This window comes from Podarcis vaucheri (genome assembly GCF_965113315.1).
Source record: "Podarcis vaucheri genome assembly, chromosome: 13".
Taxonomy (NCBI): domain Eukaryota; kingdom Metazoa; phylum Chordata; class Lepidosauria; order Squamata; family Lacertidae; genus Podarcis; species Podarcis vaucheri.
In genome coordinates this window covers 48,950,873-48,959,776 of record NC_138751.1, presented here as the reverse complement: position 1 = coordinate 48,959,776, position 8,904 = coordinate 48,950,873, and positions in this window count along the sequence as shown.

Sequence of the window (8,904 nt, the reverse complement as noted above, 5' to 3'; positions counted from 1 at the left end):
TATTTCGGCAAGGTCATGGTACAATTTCCTTCCACATAGCTTCTCTGGCTGCTCTGAGGGACAGTAGCTTTAATTATGGCCTCCTTCGCTCCCAGCTCTGAACACTTTGTGGAAGTCCTGCTTTAATTCGATTCACTAGACTAGAATAATCCAGTCCTTCCTTTTTATTCTGCCCCCCCCCCCCAAAGCTGGCCTTTCACGTTTAACCCCCTCCTATGCAAGAAGTGGCCAGGTAAGGCTATAAATGCTGGGTGATAAACTGTGCCACACAGACACTCGCAGCGCAGTTCTCAATAGGCCTACTCAGGAGCAGGGACGGAGGAGGAATTTGGCTCAGATTGTAACGAGAGAGTCTACGCATTTCCCACAAAATTTGCAAACAGAAACACAGCCATTGCTCGGAATCTATGCATTCCTGGGTTTGGGGATGCAGTTCTCAAGCCAAATGATGCATCCAAAAAAAGAAAAGAAAAGAAAATGTTGACATTAGGGGAAAGCGTGCAAAAAGGAAAAAGAAGCACACATAAGCGAAGGGAACATATAAAGATGCATTGTATGGGAGGGGACTGCTTGCAAAAATGTGTATGCAATGTGAATTTAAGACTGGAGGAGGGGAAATGAGAAACTGAATTTGGGGGGTTCATCCCTACTCAGAGGTAAGGCCCTTCGGGTTCCATGAGGCTTACTCCCAGGTAAATGGCCTTAGACTGCTTATCAGACAGATCTTCTGGCCAACAGCTCTTACATAAGCTGTGTTATATATATCAGCTAAAGCAGCTAACTTTTCCCTTCCATCTATCTCTTGGGATTCTGAAATAATAAAACAAACACAGAAGTGCCTTAATCTGCAACTGGCACAATAATTCTTCTAATGCAGAGATTAGTAAATGAAAAGGAGTGCCATTGAGAGCGTGCTCACTTATGGCTTATGTGTGTGGTATGGAAGCTGTACTGCCCAGGACAGGATGGGGTTGTGCAGGGTTGTTAAGGCAGCAGAGAGCATTGTTGGCTGCCCACTCTCCACCTTAGAGCAGATTTATGCCACAAGGTGCCATAGGAAGGCACTGGACATAGTAAAAGATCCATCGCATCCTGGTCACTGTCTCTTCGAGCTCTTGCCGTCGGGACAGAGATACAGGACGATGAAGTCAAGAACGAGCCGTCTTAAGAACAGCTTCTTCTCCAGAGCGATCTCGGCCCTGAATGGGAAGACCGGACTTTGAAAGTCATCTAATCTCCCTTGCTGTATTATACTGTATTGTTTAATTAGTGTTTTTATGGAGCAGTCAAGTAATTTCGTTGTCCCCGAAGGGGGCAATGACAATAAAGATATTATTATTATTATTATTATTATTATTATTATTATTATTATTATGAATTTGGAGAACTGTTATATAGGTGATATAATGAAATTCAGTTAGAGGGGACTCGAGGAAGGTCAGTTATCAGTGTGATGAGAGTTGGGTATTTGAAGAGATAATCTTTTTTGTGTGCATCTAGTTTGTTGTAGTGTGGTATGTTTTTCTATGTTGTGTGTTTTGTTATGTTATTTTTGGCGATAAATGTTGAAAATCGATAAAATTTTTGAAAATAATAATAATAATTCTAATGCAGGGGAGGCTAATCTGCAGGCTGCAGGACATATCCAACGCCCACAAGCATTTTTGCACAGCCCCCCAAAAACAAGCCACTGCCCCTGTGTGTTTTGCTAACGGCAGCTGTGCATTTGTGCTTTTCCTGATCCACAAAAGGGTCAGGAAACAGATTGCTCACTCCACTGCTCACGAGATCAAGGGAAGTAATAGTGCCACTGTATTCTGCTCTGGTCAGACCACACCTGGAGTACTGTGTCCAGTTCTGGGCACCACAGTTCAAGAAGGACACTGACAAACTGGAACGTGTCCAGAGGAAGGGCAACCAAAATGGTCAAAGGCCTGGAAACGATGCCTTATGAGGAATGGCTAAGGGAGCTGGGCATGTTTAGCCTGGAGAAGAGGAGGTTAAGGGGTGATATGATAGCCATGTTCAAATATATAAAAGGATGTCACATAGAGGAGGGAGAAAGGTTGTTTTCTGCTGCTCCGGAGAAGCGGACACAGAGCAATGGATCCAAACTACAAGAAAGAAGATTCCACCTAAACATTCGGAAGAACTTCCTGACAGTAAGAGCTGTTCGACAGTGGAATTTGCTGCCAAGGAGTGTGGTGGAGTCTCCTACTTTGGAGGTCTTTAAGCAGAGGCTTGACAACCATATGTCAGGAGTGCTCTGATGGTGTTTCCTGCTTGGCAGGGGGTTGGACTCGATGGCCCTTGTGGTCTCTTCCAACTCTATGATTCTATGATTCTATGAGATCGATCACCTCATCTGTGACTGCATCAGATATGTGCACTCTGTCCCTGCCTCTCGGCCTATCCTATCTCAAAGGGTTGTTGTGAGAGGAGAGAGGCCCATTTATGCCACCTAGGAATATAGATGGGTAAAGGTAAAGGTAAAGGGACCCCTGACCATTAGGTCCAGTTGTGGCCGACACTGGGGTTGCGGCGCTCATCTCGCTTTATTGGCCGAGGGAGCCAGCGCACAGCTTCCGGGTCATGTGGCCAGCATGACAAAGCCGCTTCTGGCGAACCAGAGCAGCGCACGGAAACCCCGTTTACCTTCCCTCAGGAGTGGTACCTATTTATCTACTTGCACTTTGATGTGCTTTTGAACTGCTAGGTTGGCAGGAGCAGGGACCGAGCAACGGGAGCTCACCCCGTTGCGGGGATTCGAACCGCCGACCTTCTGATCGGCAAGTCCTAGGCTCTGTGGTTTAACCCACAGCGCCACCTGCGTCCCTAATATAGATGGGAGGTACACGCAAACAAATAAAACGAAGAAACAAAATTTGTGCAACATTTCATACATTGCAAAACAATCACCACCAAGCAGCACTGTAGCTAGCCGCTCGGGTGCCCAAGGTATGTTGGAAGTTCTCCAGAGTGGCTGGGGTGGGGTATAAATATTATTATTATGGAATAGGGCATTATTTCCCTTATTTCCCTACTTTCGTCAGAGACACGTTGGAGGGTATGTAACAGTTAAAGCTTCAGGGTCCCCCAAAATGTAGATCCATCACTCCCTTCAGGTACTTACGCTCAGTTGCTTAAGCAAAGTACAGTGGTACCTCAGGTTACATACGTTTCTGCTTACAGACTCCGCTAACCCAGAAATAGTGCTTCAAGTTAAGAACTTCGCTTCAGGATGAGGACAGAAATTTTGCTCCGGTGGCCCGGCAGCAGCGGGAGGCCCCATTAGCTAAAGTGGTGCTTCAGGTTAAGAACAGTTTCAGGTTATGAACGGACCTCCGGAACGAATTAAGTACTTAACCCGAGGTACCACTGTAACAACAACCTCTCTTGGGACCTATCCAAAAGTCACCTGTCAGTCTTAGGAGGAGATCTGTCCGTGAGTCATTCCTACACTATTGGTCATCTCTTCAGTGGGCAGCAGCGGTGACCCTCCCCTCTCATTCCTAGTTAATTGGTGTGAAATTGGAGCAGGTTTCCAGGTGATAATGTGTTTGCATTTGCTGCTTGGCTGAGCAGCCCCAGACACACCAGCCCAGCTTCATTAAACCTCCAGCTTTCTGCTCTGCTCCTGGCTGTGAGCTTCCAACTTTATTTCCTGAGCTCTGGACACACAGCATCCGAATACATGTCAGGAAGAGAGCAGGATTGGTGCTGACCAGGTAGCAGGTAACCACTTCTAAAAGATGTGAAAGGGGGGAAAACAGATTTCATACTTGATAAAGACATATCCCTGCCCGGGTACTTCTTGTAAAACTTCAAATGAATCCTTGCGTTCCCATGCTTGTAAGGGCACATTTTAATGCCCTTTAATTGCCAGCTCTTAATTAATTGTTCCCAGAACTCTTTGAAGACATTGGATGCTATATATATACTCTTACTAACACCCAAGTGAGGCCCCTCTCCCAAAAAAACCTAATGTAGAGATAATACGCAGGTGTTAAGATTTATGTTTAAAAAAGCCTTTGACGGTCCGAAAGGAATAATGAAGGCGTCTGGGTTACGAAACATCATTATGGAGAGAAATAATAACATCAATAAATCAATGGGCCACATACGTTTCTTTAAAACCAATCTTCAGTTTTGACTTACAATAATAAATGGAGTTTCGGAATTTACATTATATATCAGTTCCCAAGGCCGTTTCTCAGTTGCAAGGCTCTCCACGTATTGGTTAAAGCAAGAGCAAAAAATAGCAAATATAAACATGAAATTCACATTTAAAAGTTTAAAACAGTGTTTCCCTAACTTGGGTCTCCAGCTGTTTTTGGACTACAGTTCCCATCATCCCTGACCACTGGTCCTGCTAGCTAGGGATGATGGGAGTTGTAGTCCAACAACAGTTTGAGACCCAAGTTTGGGAAAGACTGGAATCAGTAAATTAGAAACACCGATGTGCAGCATCTTGATATAATTTTGATAGCTCATTACTAACTCAACTGAAAAGGAAGTTAAATTGTCCCCCCAGACATATATTACACAAGTATTTTCAATGGTTATATTTGTTTTGTTTTATTTTTTCCCCTTAGTTTTAGGTTGTATTTTTGTTTTGATATTGGTTGGTGGGTTTTTTTGGTAGACTGCATTTCTTTGAGATTTAGAAATAATATTTCTAAAATGAAATATTATGTATCGTTTAATAAATGCATACATATTTTTATTTAGATTTATATACTGCTTAACAACAATAATCTTTGAGTGGTTTATAGAGAACAGAATAGATCAGGCATAGGCAAACTCGGCCCTCCAGCTGTTTTGCGACTACAACTCCCATCATCCCTAGCTAACAGGACCAGTGGTCAGGGATGATGGGAACTGTAGTCCCAAAACATCTGGAGGGCCCAGTTTGCCCATGCCTGGAATAGATAAATAAAGTGAAATGTTATTTTCACTGATACTTCTAATTTCCACTTGATGAGAAATAGGGAACCTCTGATCTCCTGGGTGCTGGTAACTACATCTCCCATTATCCTTAGCCATTGGCTATCCTTGCTGGGGCTGATGGGAGTTGTAGTCCCTCAACATCTGGCAGGGGGTGGCACAGGCCTTCAGTTCCTGGACTAGATAATCTGCTGGGACCCTTCTTACGGCTCTCTTTTACTCCCTAAAGGTAAAGGTAAAGGGACCCCTGACCATTAGGTCCAGTCGTGACCGACTCTGGGGTTGCGGTGCTCATCTCACTTTATTGGCTGAGGGAGCCAGCGTACAGCTTCCGGGTCATGTGGCCAGCATGATGAAGCTGCTTCTGGCGAACCAGAGCAGCGCATGGAAACGCCCTTTACCTTCCCGCCGGAGCGGTACCTATTTATCTACTTGCACTTTGATGTGCTTTCGAACTGCTAGGTTGACAGGAGCAGGGACCGAGCAACGGGAGTTCACCCTGTCGTGGGGATTCGAACCGCCAACCTTCTGATCGGCAAGTCCTAGGCTCTGTGGTTTAACCTACAGCTCCAACCGCGTCCCTTATCCTACACGTATAACATTCATCTAATTCACAAGATGTGAAAGAGAGGATGACGCCTTATTGGGGTGGACAGGGCTGGCCCAAGACATTTTGGCGCCTGAGTCAAATCACAAAATGGCATCCTCCAAGGAAAGAGGGGTGAGCGAAGACCTACACCGGGAACAAGGTGGGGAGTATCAAATCAATCTTACCCAATAGGTGAAGGGGGAATCAGTTCACGGGGTGGGGGTGGGCGCTCTGAAGCAAGTCGGGTGGGTGCAGAGCCCAGGAGACCCCCAGAGGGCACCCCTGCCATTTCTTCCCTAGACGCAGGATGAAGTGGTTTACGGGTGCCACGGGGGTGGGGGGTTACCTCAGGTGCAGATTTATTAAGAGCGCAACCCACGCTACACCACTGGGCCACAGTGGTCCCAAAGGTGCCGTGAGATTGGCAGGTGCAGGGTGTGCGGCTGCCGTCTGGAGGGGCTCCAGTTGGGCAGTTGGAGTCCACGTCCAGCACCTCCCGGGAGAGCAGGCATCTAGGAAGTGGACCCACAGTGGCGTGCTAGCCCTCTTCTCAACGGTGATGCCACCACTCTTTTGTGACTTGCCCCGGGCACTGGCAACCCATGCTACACCACTGGTAGGAGGAGCTCAGCAGTGCCTCCTATTCACTGAGAGGCCACTGTAATAATAATAATAATAATAATAATAATAATAATAATAATAATAATAATAAAAAAAAAATTTATTTATATCCCGCCCTCCCCAGCCGAAGCCGGGCTCAGGGCGGCTAACAACAATAAAATAATACAACATTCTAAAATCATTTCAGTATAAAATTAATTCAAATTAAATTGATGGCAACCATTGGGCTAGAATTCTGTGAGGATTGCCAAAGGAGGGGGTCAGACTGTGCCTTGGCCAAAGGCCTGGTGGAACAGCTCTGTCTTGCAGGCCCTGCAGAAAGATGTCAAGTCCCCCAGGTCCCTAGTCTCTTGTGGCAGAGTGCTCCACCAGATCGGGGCCACGGCCGAAAAAGCCCTGCGCTGGTTGAGGCCAGCCTAGCCTCCCTGTGGCCTGGGACCTCCAAGATGTTTTTGTTTGAAGATCGTAAGTTCCTCTGTGGGACATACCAGAAGAGGCGGTCCCGTAGGTACGAGGGTCCTAGGCCGTATAGGGCTTTGAAGGTTAAAACCAGCACCTTAAACCTGATCCTATACTCCACTGGGAGCCAGTGCAGCTGGTATAGCACCGGGTGAATGTGATCCCGCAGCGAGGACTGTAGACTCAGAGGTGGCGGCGACTGCCAAGAAGATGGCAGATCTGGCCCCCAAGGAGTTTGCCGCAGTTGTCACGGTTACCGCGGCGCTGTCAACGGCGATGATGCATTCCTTGGAGGTCAGATCTGCTGCCCCTGTGGATCCTGCCACCTGAAGTGGTCACGTCACCTTACCTTATGAGTGGGCCGGCCCTGAGAGGGTGGGGAATACATGCTATTGTAAGCTGTGTACCCGATGGCTGCAGATTCCCCAAAACAGAGGCTGTTGCATAATCCAGCTGCAATATTCCTTGGTGGTTTTAGAAACGAGATACCTGCTAATAACTGAGCAAGTAATTGACTTGCAGCTGGCTAATTAGCACTTTTGAAAAAACAGGGCGGGGCAGGGCGGCAACAGCTTGTGGGCACATCAGATTGGGAATGATCTTTTCGGTTCTTACGCCGCTCTTTTCTACAGTTTAAGCTATTAGTTATGGTGTTCTATTTATTGTTGCTGGATTTATAATTATTCCCCTGTTCTTAATTTATGCAAGCTGCCATAAAGTTGTTTCTAGAAAGATGGGATATATATATATATATATATGCCTTAAATTATTACATTACAAGTACATTGCTTTTATAAGGGACGCGGGTGGCGCTGTGGGTAAAAGCCTCAGCGCCTAGGGCTTGCCGATCGAAAGGTCGGCGGTTCGAATCCCCGCGGCGGGGTGCGCTCCCGCTGCTCGGTCCCAGCGCCTGCCAACCTAGCAGTTCGAAAGCACCCCCGGGTGCAAGTAGATAAATAGGTACCGCTTACCAGCGGGAAGGTAAGCGGCGTTCCGTGTGCTGCGCTGGCTCGCCAGATGCAGCTTTGTCACGCTGGCCACGTGACCTGGAAGTGTCTCCGGACAGCGCTGGCCCCCGGCCTCTTGAGTGAGATGGGCGCACAAACCCCAGAGTCTGTCAAGACTGGCCCGTTCGGGCAGGGGTACCTTTACCTTTACCTTTACATTGCTTTTGGCTTTGGAAAATCTACTTGCGGACAAGGAATGTTCCATGCTGTGTGAGTCCTGTTGTCCCTGAATGCTGATTTCTGGCAATTCACTTAAGGTAAAGGTAAAGGGACCCCTGACCATTAGGTCCAGTCGTGGCCAACTCTGGGGTTGCGGCACTCATCTCACTTTATTGGCTGAGGGAGCCGGCGTACAGCTTCCGGGTCATGTGGCCAACATGACTAAGCCGCTTCTGGCGAACCAGAGCAGAGCACGGAAATGCCGTTTACCTTCCCGTCGGAGTGGTACCTATTTATCTACTTGCACTTTGACGTGCTTTTGAACTGCTAGGTGGGCAGGAGCAGGGACGGAGCAACGGGAGTTCACCCCGTCGCGGGGATTCAAACCGCCGACCTTCTGATCGGCAAGTCCTAGACTCTGTGGTTTAACCGACAGTGCCACCCATGTCCCTCTGGCAATTCACTTATGCAGATCCAAATTTTTGCTTTTGAGTCTCCCCAGGATGTGATTTCGTGGGGACAAATCTAAACAATGGAAATCTGACTTTGCCCTCATCCACCCTTCTGATTTCTATACACAGGTTTTTCTTTTTTTCCAATTTTCGTTTCCCCACCACCACTTTCCCTGGGAAAACCCGTCAAATGAGGCAAACGTCAAACATGTTTCCTGAAGCTTCACGTTTGTTTATATTCAGTGCTAAACAGTGGGTTTTCCTGGGGAAAGTGGTAGGGCAGAAGGAAAACCTCTCAGACCCATGCTCAGGAATAACGGGACGAACAAAAGACAACATGGGGCAAACAGAAATGTGGATAGGATGAGTCCCTTTTTCCTGGGATAAAATAGAATCCCTCTTTAATAGCTCTGGTCCACTGGCAGTGTCTCTTTTTTCTCTTAGCTTTGTTGTTGTTGTTGTTTAGTTGTTTAGTCGTGTCCGACTCTTCGTGACCCCCTGGACCAGAGCACGCCAGGCACTCCTGTCTTCCACTGCCTCCCGCGGTTTGGTCAGGCTCATGCTGGTAGCTTCGAGAACACCGTCCAACCATCTCGTCCTCTGTCGTCCCCTTCTCCTTGTGCCCTCCATCTTTCCCAACATCAGGGTCTTTTCCAGGGAGTCTTCTCTT